Source organism: Rhinatrema bivittatum, chromosome 5, assembly GCF_901001135.1.
Source record: "Rhinatrema bivittatum chromosome 5, aRhiBiv1.1, whole genome shotgun sequence".
Taxonomy (NCBI): domain Eukaryota; kingdom Metazoa; phylum Chordata; class Amphibia; order Gymnophiona; family Rhinatrematidae; genus Rhinatrema; species Rhinatrema bivittatum.
Window position 1 is genome coordinate 8,166,495 of NC_042619.1, and position 12,735 is coordinate 8,179,229.

The following is a 12,735-nucleotide window of genomic DNA, read 5'->3' on the forward strand; positions in this document are numbered from 1 at the left end:
CAGCTTCTGGGCTCTCTCTCACGTTCCCCATTACAAGATCACCTCTGCCCAAAGGGGCGAGAGCCAAGCCCAGGAGCTGCTGAGGGCAGAGAGGGGACGAGCTGGGGCAATAAGGAGACATACGGGAGAAACCGAGGGGCAATAACCAGAGAGAGAGCTGCTGAGGAGAAAACAGGGGCATTAGCCTGGTACAGGATGTACCGGGGAGAGAGAGGGGGGAAGAGAACCTGCAACCATGAAAGGGCCAAAGTGGGCCGCCTATTGGAAAAGATTGCAGGTCCATTTTCCAGTACCCGCAGTAACGGGTCCTGACCCGCAATCCAGCCCCTGCTACTGCTGGAAGGGAGTGGGGCGAGGCTCTGCCTACCACCCTTATTGTGCATTTTTCTGCATTGCTTGAAAGGAACGGTGGAAAACAGCTGCTCCAGCTGTGCTCTTCGATCTCCCCATCACCAGTTCATACCCCTCCCTGGCCTCCATGGTCCTCTGTGACCCCCCTTCATATTCCGGGGCGCACATAGGGTCACTGATCCAGGCCGGGAGTTGCAGTGCATGGATTCGTAGCTCTGATTCCCGCGTGGGAAGCACGGGCGCTAGGCCTGGATCCATCCTCTGCCTGGGTGGCGCCAGCTCTGCGCATTTGCTAGAGGGGGGGGGGGAGGCCCAGGTTTTTTTGACCTCTGTGTCTGGCCCTCTGGAAAGCCGTTTCTCAAGTAAGAAGCAGCCTTATCTGTTGGCGATGGTCCACCCTGGGTGCCTGCTTATTGACGGGTAGATGTCCCTCCAAGCTCCCACGGGGCTGATTGCTCGATGCTCCCTAACTCGTGTTGGTGTCCTGTTGCTTGGGCTCCTGGAAGGCTGGGCCAGTGCCTTGTTGATGTCAGACTGGTGAGCACCAGGTCCAGAGCTGGGCTGTTGGAGCGAGCAGGACCTTCTTGCAAGGACGGGGAGGAGAGGAAGCCAGAACGCTTCCCCTGCCACCTTCCCGCCCCTTTCCACGCTGTCTGGGAAGGCCCAACGTTTGAAGAAAACAACTTTATCCTTGCGGTAATTTGTAGTATCTGTAGTCCTTATAGTAAGTTACCAGTTTATTTGGTTAACTTTCTGGTTTCCAAGGATTATTTGCTTTAATTTGCAAGTCTGATTGCATATTCTGGCATTGTTACCATCCAGAGCTAATTCCCCTCACGAAAACTAGTAACGCTCAATGAGCGCCTGCGTTTCCTCTAGCACTTCTAGTTATTACAGAGCCTGCAGCCTGCCAGACAGACCCAGCTATGTGAGCTCCTGCGTTTCCTCTAGCACTTCTAGTTATTACAGAGCCTGCAGCTTGCCAGACAGACCCAGCTATGTGAGCGCCTGCGTTTCCTCTAGCACTTCTAGTTATTACAGAGCCTGCAGCCTGCCAGAGAGACCCGGCTACGTGAGCTCCTGCGTTTCCTCTAGCACTTCTAGTTATTACAGAGCCTGCAGCCTGCCAGACAGACCCAGCTATGTGAGCGCCTGCGTTTCCTCTAGCACTTCTAGTTATTACAGAGCCTGCAGCCTGCCAGAGAGACCCGGCTACGTGAACACCTGCGTTTCCTCTAGCACTTCTAGTTATTACAGACTCTGCAATCTGCCAGAGAGACCCGGCTACGTGAGCGCCTGCGTTTCCTCTAGCACTTCTAGTTATTACAGAGCCTGCAGCCTGCCAGACAGACCCAGCTATGTGAGCGCCTGCGTTTCCTCTAGCACTTCTAGTTATTACAGAGCCTGCAGCCTGCCAGAGAGACCCGGCTACGTGAGCTCCTGCGTTTCCTCTAGCACTTCTAGTTATTACAGAGCCTGCAGCCTGCCAGACAGACCCAGCTATGTGAGCGCCTGCGTTTCCTCTAGCACTTCTAGTTATTACAGAGCCTGCAGCCTGCCAGAGAGACCCGGCTACGTGAACACCTGCGTTTCCTCTAGCACTTCTAGTTATTACAGACTCTGCAATCTGCCAGAGAGACCCGGCTACGTGAGCGCCTGCGTTTCCTCTAGCACTTCTAGTTATTACAGAGCCTGCAGCCTGCCAGACAGACCCGGCTACGTGAGCGCCTGCGTTTCCTCTAGCACTTCTAGTTATTACAGAGCCTGCAGCCTGCCAGACAGACCCAGCTATGTGAGCTCCTGCGTTTCCTCTAGCACTTCTAGTTATTACAGAGCCTGCAGCCTGCCAGACAGACCCAGCTATGTGAGCGCCTGCGTTTCCTCTAGCACTTCTAGTTATTACAGAGCCTGCAGCCTGCCAGAGAGACCCGGCTACGTGAGCTCCTGCGTTTCCTCTAGCACTTCTAGTTATTACAGAGCCTGCAGCCTGCCAGACAGACCCAGCTATGTGAGCGCCTGCGTTTCCTCTAGCACTTCTAGTTATTACAGAGCCTGCAGCCTGCCAGAGAGACCCGGCTACGTGAACACCTGCGTTTCCTCTAGCACTTCTAGTTATTACAGACTCTGCAATCTGCCAGAGAGACCCGGCTACGTGAGCGCCTGCGTTTCCTCTAGCACTTCTAGTTATTACAGAGCCTGCAGCCTGCCAGACAGACCCGGCTACGTGAGCGCCTGCGTTTCCTCTAGCACTTCTAGTTATTACAGAGCCTGCAGCCTGCCAGACAGACCCAGCTATGTGAGCTCCTGCGTTTCCTCTAGCACTTCTAGTTATTACAGAGCCTGCAGCCTGCCAGACAGACCCAGCTATGTGAGCGCCTGCGTTTCCTCTAGCACTTCTAGTTATTACAGAGCCTGCAGCCTGCCAGACAGACCCGGCTACGTGAGCGCCTGCGTTTCCTCTAGCACTTCTAGTTATTACAGAGCCTGCAGCCTGCCAGAGAGACCCGGCTACGTGAGCTCCTGCGTTTCCTCTAGCACTTCTAGTTATTACAGAGCCTGCAGCCTGCCAGACAGACCCAGCTATGTGAGCGCCTGCGTTTCCTCTAGCACTTCTAGTTATTACAGAGCCTGCAGCCTGCCAGAGAGACCCGGCTACGTGAACACCTGCGTTTCCTCTAGCACTTCTAGTTATTACAGACTCTGCAATCTGCCAGAGAGACCCGGCTACGTGAGCGCCTGCGTTTCCTCTAGCACTTCTAGTTATTACAGAGCCTGCAGCCTGCCAGACAGACCCGGCTACGTGAGCGCCTGCGTTTCCTCTAGCACTTCTAGTTATTACCGAGCCTGCAGCCTGCCAGACAGACCCGGCTACGTGAGCGCCTGCGTTTCCTCTAGCACTTCTAGTTATTACAGAGCCTGCAGCCTGCCAGAGAGACCCGGCTACGTGAGCGCCTGCGTTTCCTCTAGCACTTCTAGTTATTACAGAGCCTGCAGCCTGCCAGACAGACCCGGCTACGTGAGCGCCTGCGTTTCCTGTAGCACTTCTAGTTATTACAGAGCCTGCAGCCTGCCAGACAGACCCGGCTACGTGAGCGCCTGCGTTTCCTCTAGCACTTCTAGTTATTACAGAGCCTGCAGCCTGCCAGAGAGACCCGGCTAAGTGAGCGCCTGCGTTTCCTCTAGCACTTCTAGTTATTACAGAGCCTGCAGCCTGCCAGCGAGACTCATCTGCTAGTTTGAGTTTATCATCACAATTTCATGTAACTAGCTCCATGGCTGGTGAGCCTCCCAGGTCCCCTGTGTGGCCTGCCAAGCAGATCTGGCTACTTGAATGCCTGCATTTTTCCCCAGGACTTCTAGCTGGTTACAGAAATTACAAACTGCCAGACAGACCCAGCTGCTGGTTTGCTTCTGTTACCGCAGTATAGTGTGAGTAGCTGCAGTTATACTAGTGAGTCTCCCAGGTCCCTAATGCAACCCTGCACGAGAACCTGCATCTCCACCAGGGCTTCTAACATTTCCTTTATCCTCTATGCCGTGTGATCTGGCCCGCCACAGCACCTGTTGTGTGAGGAGGGGGCGGTGAATGCTTCAATACGTGTCGTTAGCTTTCTGCCGCCTCCACGTTTAGTAACTGTGTTTATCCACTGCCCACGTAAACTCCGTGACCGTTTTAGATGTCAGCACCCCACCTCAGAAAAGATCAGGCCTGTGTTGCAGACTTCTGCACCCTGGATCCACTATAAAAAGAGAAGCATTTCCGTACCTAAACTGACCAGCGTTGGCTAGTGAAAGCAATCTGCCTGTCGAGACGGTGACCTCCCCGTAGCGTGGTGCTCTGGGAATAGTCAGTGGTGGGAGGATGAAGTGCAGCAGTGACCTGAGATCCGCACCAGGGCCGCCGAGGCCTAGCACGCATGGAGAGAGCTATAGTGCACCCGCTGGAGAGAGGGGGCAGCGGGACTGTGAACCAGTGCAGGATTGTACGGGGGCAGGAAACCTGCCAGAGGAGGGCGCTGCTCATATCAATTGCCAGCTATAGTGCACCCGCTGGAGAGAGGGGGCAGCGGGACTGTGAACCAGTGCAGGATTGTACGGGGGCAGGAAACCCGCCAGAGGAGGGCGCTGCTCATATCAAATGCCAGCTATAGTGCACCCGCTGGAGAGAGGTGGCAGCGGGACTGTGAACCAGTGCAGGATTGTACGGGGGCAGGAAACCCGCCAGAGGAGGGCGCTGCTCATATCAAATGCCAGCTATAGTGCACCCGCTGGAGAGAGGTGGCAGCGGGACTGTGAACCAGTGCAGAATTGTACGGGGGCAGGAAACCCGCCAGAGGAGGGCGCTGCACATATCAAATGCCAGCTATAGTGCACCCGCTGGAGAGAGGGGGCAGCGGGGCTGTGAACCAGTGCAGGATTGTACGGGAGCAGGAAACCCGCCAGAGGAGGGCGCTGCTCATATCAAATGCCAGCTATAGTGCACCCGCTGGAGAGAGGTGGCAGCGGGACTGTGAACCAGTGCAGGATTGTACGGGGGCAGGAAACCCGCCAGAGGAGGGCGCTGCTCATATCAAATGCCAGCTATAGTGCACCCGCTGGAGAGAGGTGGCAGCGGGACTGTGAACCAGTGCAGAATTGTACGGGGGCAGGAAACCCGCCAGAGGAGGGCGCTGCACATATCAAATGCCAGCTATAGTGCACCCGCTGGAGAGAGGGGGCAGCGGGGCTGTGAACCAGTGCAGGATTGTACGGGGGCAGGAAACCTGCCAGAGGAGGGCGCTGCTCATATCAAATGCCAGCTATAGTGCACCCGCTGGAGAGAGGGGGCAGCGGGACTGTGAACCAGTGCAGGATTGTACGGGGGCAGGAAACCCGCCAGAGGAGGGCGCTGCTCATATCAAATGCCAGCTATAGTGCACCCGCTGGAGAGAGGTGGCAGCGGGACTGTGAACCAGTGCAGGATTGTACGGGGGCAGGAAACCCGCCAGAGGAGGGCGCTGCTCATATCAATTCCCAGCTATAGTGCACCCGCTGGAGAGAGGGGGCAGCGGGACTGTGAACCAGTGCAGGATTGTACGGGGGCAGGAAACCCGCCAGAGGAGGGCGCTGCTCATATCAAATGCCAGCTATAGTGCACCCGCTGGAGAGAGGTGGCAGCGGGACTGTGAACCAGTGCAGGATTGTACGGGGGCAGGAAACCCGCCAGAGGAGGGCGCTGCTCATATCAAATGCCAGCTATAGTGCACCCGCTGGAGAGAGGTGGCAGCGGGACTGTGAACCAGTGCAGGATTGTACGGGGGCAGGAAACCCGCCAGAGGAGGGCGCTGCTCATATCAAATGCCAGCTATAGTGCACCCGCTGGAGAGAGGTGGGTGTGGGGCGACGACGCGTTGAGGAAACTTGATTCTGACTCAGTTTTTCTGTTTTCTTCATGTGAGGATTTCCCCGCAGCCCCTTCCTAGCTCCTGGGTTTACGCCGGTGTCACTGGCGTTTCCCGGCACGGCCTGACCTGGGGGCAGAGCGAGTGATCGCTCGGGGTTTATCCTCTTTGCTGGATGGTGTTGGGTTTCTATTTTTTACGGTAAGTGCTGAATCCGTGGTGGTGTTGCTAATGTTGTAGAAAGCGGGAGGGGAAGTGGTTTTAGAGATGTGAGGTGCAGCAGTCGAGCGCGTTGTGCAGCCTCCTGCTGGGAATGGGCTTCCTGCAGGGGCTTAACCCCTGCCTCCGAGCCTGGGAGCCCATTCTCCTCTATTGCTGCCTCCTTTCGGGTTTGTGCTCAGGTTCTGCCGTCCCGGCCCCTCGTTCGTCCGGCTAACCTGGGGCGCTGCCTTCGTAACCTCCTCTTCCCAGCCCTCCTAACTGCCGCCTCCTCCCCCGGTCTGTGGCAGCCGATGGAAACCGGCAGTTTCGGACACCCTTAGGGTCTCTTCCATCTTGCAGAGGACTTGGAAAATGTAGGCTGCGTCTCCAGAAGGCTTTGCACAGCGTCGAGCTGGACCTGGACCCCTGGACCTCCGGGAAAACAGGAGGCCTGGCTGCTTTCAGGTCCTTGGCTGATGGCTTTCCTCCCTAATTTGGGTGGGGGTTTTGGGGTCTTTGCTTAGTTGGTTTTGAGATTTTCACTGTGCGCCACTTTGGATGAGCGAGAGAGAGGTCTGGTGAAACTTTAAATTGACACAAATTAGTAGAAATGGACGCCAGGAGAGGGCCCTGAGGCCCGTTGAGTGCGCCCCCTCTAGTTCCCCGTGCAGTGCTGCAGACTCGGCCGATCTCTGGCCTTCTCTTCGCTTCCTCTCCTCTCTGCTTAATTCCTGCTGCTTCAGCCTTCACCAGCTCCCTCGGGAAGCCGTCCACGCTCTTTTCTGATGCTGGAAAATTGGGCATCCAAATGGCAGATGACATTTAATGTGGATAAGTGCAAGGTGATGCATATAGGGAAAAATAACCCATGCTATAATTACACAACGTTGGGTTCCATATTAGGTGCTACATCCCAAGAAAGAGATCTAGGCGTCATAGTGGATAACACATTGAAATCGTCGGTTCAGTGTGCTGCGGCAGTCAAAAAAGCAAACAGAATGTTGGGAATTATTAGAAAGGGAATGGTGAATAAAACGGAAAATGTCATAATGCCTCTGTATCGCTCCATGGTGAGACCGCACCTTGAATATGGTGTACAATTCTGGTCGCCGCATCTCAGAAAGGATATAATTGCAATGGAGAAGGTACAGAGAAGGGCAACCAAAATGATAAAGGGGAATGGAACAGCTCCCCTATGAGGAAAGACTAAAGAGGTTAGGACTTTTCAGCTTGGAGAAGAGACGGCTGAGGGGGGGGATATGATAGAGGTGTTTAAAATCATGAGAGGTCTAGAACGGGTAGATGTGAATCGGTTATTTACTCTTTCGGATAGTAGAAGGACTAGGGGACACTCCATGAAGTTAGCATGGGGCACATTTAAAACTAATCAGAGAAAGTTCTTTTTTACTCAACGCACAATTAAACTCTGGAATTTGTTGCCAGAGGATGTGGTTAGTGCAGTTAGTATAGCTGTGTTTAAAAAAGGATTGGATAAGTTCTTGGAGGAGAAGTCCATTACCTGCTATTAAGTTCACTTAGAGAATAGCCACTGCCATTAGCAATGGTTACATGGGATAGACTTAGTTTTTGGGTACTTGCCAGGTTCTCATGACCTGGATTGGCCACTGCTGGAAACAGGATGCTGGGCTTGATGGACCCTTGGTCTGACCCAGTATGGCATTTTCTTATGTTCTTATGCTGCAAATTCACCGGGGGCTCATGGACCTTCCTGCGTCCCCTTTCTCTCACCGTCCTCAGCCGCGCTGCCCGTCCCCAACCGCTGGGCTGCAGTTTCTGGCCCCGCGCGCTCTCTCTCCGCACAGCTAGCGCTGAGCTGGAAGTACCTGCACTGCCAGAGAGGGACGCCATCGTAGGCAGCTAGGACCTCCTTCCTGACCTCTTGGACTCCACGTCCCCCTCCACCGACACCGGGCCGGCACATTCACATCCCGCAGTCTCATCTCCTGGGGGTTCTGGTGCAGACCTCTGCATCCTCTCGGAGGTCCGCTCTCCAGAACCGGACACAATACCCCGAGGGAGGTCTCCCCCTTCAGATCCCTGACCTCATCACGCAGAGGCCTCGGAACAGAGCTGTCGGCCCGTGAGCGGGGACCAGAGGCAGGAAGAGAACCCAGCTCGGGTGGACTTGGCTTTGGTTTCTGAGCCTGGTCGGGAGCGTGGGCGGCAGCCCGGCGCAGGGGGTCGGGTAATCAGAGGAGAGCAGCAGGCCTCTCAGGCCCCGTGAGGAGGGAGTCCTAGCCCTTGCAGAGTGGCGCCACCTGCTGGCTGGGTCAGGGCTCTGGACGGAGCCGATGATGAGTTGCGCCTAAGGGGACTGCGTCGGGCGTGGCTGCTGGATCTCCGGGTGAGGGCTGCAGCACTGGCCTTCTCGTCGGGGTGGTACAAGGACTGGAAGGCCTCTTGTTAGTGAGGTGGCGGCGTCTTGCCTCGCAGAGCAGCGCTGTGGCCGGTAGGACGGAGGCTGGCCCTAGGGCTGGTTGCCTATCGTTGTAGCTGTTGCCTTTATGTCCAGATGAAGCGAGAGCCAGGAAGCCCGGGTGGGGCAGAGGGCCTGCAGGTCGCTGGCTTTGCACAGTTTCCAGCCCATGCAACTTCTGCCCAGGGACTTAATTTCCTGCAGCTTCTGGGAAGGACTTACAAATTGCGTAAGTAAAAACTTCTGCAAAAAGGAGCTTTAGCTGAATGTGAATTTCCAACGTTTGGGGCACAAGCTCCCCTGGGCTTGGTTGCAGAATCTCTTCTGAAGTAGCTTTTCAGCCCCGCTGCACTTCCTTTGGTTTACATTTGCTGGATCCTTACGTCAGGATCTCGGTGACCTTCACTAGATTGAGGCAATGTTTCTTCCGGTGGCTGAGGACGAGAGGGAATATTGGGAGGTGCGGAGCAGAAAAGAGACTGGGCCGGACTGCTGCAGACACTAGCAGAGCCTCTCGCCTCCGTCACTTGCATGGAAAACAGACAGAGCCTCATGAAACACAGAAAAACCTAAACTGCAAACCCTGAGGAGCCCGAATCTGCCTGCAGTGCAACCCTGGAGAAAGAGAAACAGAAATGCATTTCCTCCTGCGCTGTGCAGATACAAAGAGATCAGAGATGCACATTTCCCAGAGCTGAGAGAGGAAATCAGAGACTTCCCACAACTCTTTATAATCCTGGGGAGAGCAGCAGGATCTGTGGGATGAGACCCTACCAAACAGCACCAGCTGACTCTGCCTCATCTCTGCACTGCAATTCTTTCCTTTTAGCTTTTATTTATCGTTTTGGCCACACACGGACGATTGGTGCCAAGAGAGTTTCCGGCGTGTGACTCAGAAGAGAGGGAGGAGTGACTCTCGGGTAAAAGCATTCAAGAAAGCAAAAGGCTGGGTGTATGGGAGGCTGGTTTTGGAGTCAGGAGTGACCTACAGATGGGCAGGAGCACTGGACATGCAGAGGACGGCAGTGAAGGGGGGAGATTAGAATCTGCCGGATGTGGATTGAGCCATCCCATGATCCTGGGAAGAAAAGCCATGAGGGGGAGGCCAGGACTGGACCTGCTACTGACAGAGGGGAGCACGGGTCTCGCTCGGCAGGTTCCTTCCGAATCGGCCTCTGCTCAGGCTACAGCTCCCGAGGCCTCGATTCCGAACTTCCCGGGGGCTTTTCCTTGGTTTAATAACCCCTTCCCAGCTAGCCCAGCCATTACAGTGACCAGCATTGGGCCAGGGGCCACGAGCCATGGCTCCCTACCTATGGCCGATAAGGGTCACTACTGACCGATGGCCGAGACGTCCTCCCCCGGGGGCTGTGAACGCTGCCTCGATCTGCAGCATCGCTGACGTGGCCCGTGGAGCAAACGCTAAGCCCAGCAATCGGACCCGAGCCTTCTGCATGGCAGGACGCAGCTCTGCCGCTCGGCCACGCTCCTGTGATCGCCCCATGCTCTGCTGCACGGGCAGAGGCACAGGACAGTCTGGGTCCTGATCTTCAGTTTGGTTAAGAGGGAGGCTCTGGCGGAGCAGGGAGAGCTTTCTCATGTAGTCCAGCAGGTTAAATCTAAAAGATCCATCGTAAGGGCACGGAACGATTGTTGGGGAAAATACAGGGAAAGGAGACCGGTCTGCTTGTAAAATGAGGTGGCTGGGAAGGTACCCGGGACCTCGGAAAGAGGAGGGGATGGGAGGCAGGGAAGAGAGTCAGGATGGGGAAGCAGACCCTGAGCAGTAAAGCGAGCTGACGGCGTCTCAGGGGTCACAAGAAGGGGCTGCAGCGGTCACTGATGCTCGGGCGCCACTGGATAGGGGGCGCACCAGGGGCACTTTGGCGTCCCAGAAGGTCGGGGGCAGTATTCGGTGACGAGGTCCTAGCGGTGGTCAGGGCGAGGTCATGAAGAGCCGGGAGCGGCTGTGGGAGCAGTCATGGAGTTTCAGGCTGGACGGGACAGGTAGGGGTAATGGGTCAGAGCACTGGATAGAGGGGGAGTGGGAACGGGCTGACATTTCGGGTGGGTCTGTGCCAGGACGTGCAGAGCCCAGAGGAGAGGAGGGAGCTGGGATGCAGGTAAAACGCTTTGTTCTGCAGTGTTCACAGGAAGGGTCACTGATGCTCGGCAGGCAGGGTCACACGCTGGTTTGGAGATGGGAGTGGTGGGGCGGAGCTTGTCAGAGGATGGTGAGAATAGCTCGGTTACCCTTGCCTCCGGAGGAAAGGGTAGTCAGGGGAGTCTAATCCCCTTTGCCTCTGGGCACACACACTTAGGTCTTTCATCTTATCCCAGAGGGCTTAGAGTGCAGATCCTGCCCTGTTTCGGTCGCCATTTTGAACCACCTCTGCTTAACTCTGTCCTCGGCAGTTGGACACAATATCTAGGTGAGGTCTCGCCAATGATTTTATACAAACCTGATCTAGTCTGTGTGTTTGGCCTCTCCCTGTGCACCCTAGCATTTTGTTGGCTTTTGCCACTACCTTTGTTGCACTATTCTGCAACCTTGAGATCCTCGGATATGATCACCCTGAGGTCTGTTTCCTGTTTGGTCCCTCATCTTCCATGACACAATGCGCCCTTGGGTTTCAGGTTGGGACCACACTTAGTAAAGACTGCAGGCTCCGTGTACCTGCAGGGACCGCAGCCCGGAAGAGATCAGGGGCTCTGTATGCGTGCACGCAGTGACCGCGCTCAGGGACGTCTGCAGGGACCGCAGCCCGGAAGAGATCAGGGGCTCTGTATGCGTGCACGCAGTGACCGCGCTCAGGGACGTCTGCAGGGACCCCAGCCCGGAAGAGATCAGGGGCTCTGTATGCGTGCACGCAGTGACCGCGCTCAGGGACGTCTGCAGGGACCGCAGCCCGGAAGAGATCAGGGGCTCTGTATGCGTGCACGCAGTGACCGCGCTCAGGGACGTCTGCAGGGACCGCAGCCCGGAAGAGATCAGGGGCTCTGTATGCGTGCACGCAGTGATGTGCTCAGGGAAGTCTGCAGGGACCCAGCCCGGAAGAGATCAGGGGCTCTGTATGCGTGCACGCAGTGACCGCGCTCAGGGACGTCTGCAGGGACCGCAGCCCGGAAGAGATCAGGGGCTCTGTATGTGTGCACGCAGTGACAGCGCTCAGGGAGGTCTGCAGGGACCGCAGCCCGGAAGAGATCAGGGGCTCTGTATGCGTGCACGCAGTGACCGCGCTCAGGGACGTCTGCAGGGACCGCAGCCCGGAAGAGATCAGGGGCTTTGTATGCGTGCACGCAGTGACCGCGCTCAGGGACGTCTGCAGGGACCGCAGCCCGGAAGAGATCAGGGGCTCTGTATGCGTGCACGCAGTGACCGCGCTCAGGGACGTCTGCAGGGACCGCAGCCCGGAAGAGATCAGAGGCTCTGTATGCGTGCAGCTAACCTGCTGGGAAAACCTGCAGGCTCCATGCACCTGCAGGGACTGTGCCTAGAGAGAGAGGGACCTGGGCATAGGGTTAACTGCTGAGCACGGCACTGATAAAACAGAAGTCAGGAATCTCTGGAGATAAGGAGGCGAGTTTTGCTATCAAACCTCTGGTTGCCTGTATCTGCCCTGGGCGCCTCATGTGACATCTTATGATGCTCACAGGACTCTCTCCCTCTGTTATCAGAGGTGCAGATCACAGACAGAGCCGTTGTTTGGGACGCATGTCACTATCCCCTTTGAATCCCTTCCAGCCTCAGGTCTGAGCTCAGGGTACCCACAATGAATCTTCATCAACCTTGTTAGCCTCTGGTGATGCCACTTGCTGCTAATGTATGCAGGACTTTGCCTCTGAAAGGCAGAGGTGTTGTAGCTCACGAGGGTTAGCGGTCACTGTCCCCTTTGTAAGCTGTGAGCGAGCCCGCCGGTAGCTTTGTGGCATGGGGAAGGTGATTTCTGTTAAACCAGGAAGCACAGGGACGGAGCTGAAGCTGCCGACGGCTCCTTCTTGGCCTTTCCGCTGAGGACAAGAACCCGGGGAGGTGGGGGGCTGAGAACCTGCCTCCTGACCCCCTTTGGGAGCTCGGTGCTACAGCTTTCTGCTTAGGAAGAAATCTGTCGGGGGGGCTCTGTTCCAGCATCCGGAGAGGCAGGACCGGTGCAAGTATTCGGTGCCCTAGGCGAACCTTCGGTCATCCACCCTGCAGGACCTCGGCTTAACCTACTGAGGGCAGATCGGGCACAGCGCTCCCTCCTACCGGTGGCACCAGCACCCCGCTTCCTTTACTGACGCTGGGGGCTGGGGGCTTTGTGCTGGCAGGATTTTGGCGCCGGCCCTGTGGAGGAGGCAGAGTGCAGTGGAGGAGTCGGGCGA

The 12,735-nt window shown here is 56.2% G+C and overlaps 1 protein-coding gene across 2 annotated transcripts in view; it reads left to right on the forward strand.

Moving 5' to 3' along the window:
- RHOG (ras homolog family member G) overlaps nt 1–12,735 on the forward strand; it is a 54,537-nt gene that overhangs the window by 4,173 nt on the left and 37,629 nt on the right. The window contains exon 1 of one of the 2 annotated variants that reach the window (XM_029601959.1): nt 9,091–9,290. The exons of the other annotated variant lie outside the window; for it this stretch is intronic. The gene's annotated coding sequence lies outside the window, so the exon portion shown is untranslated. Of the gene's footprint in view, nt 1–9,090; nt 9,291–12,735 lie in introns of those variants that run through there. 2 annotated transcript variants of the gene reach the window in all.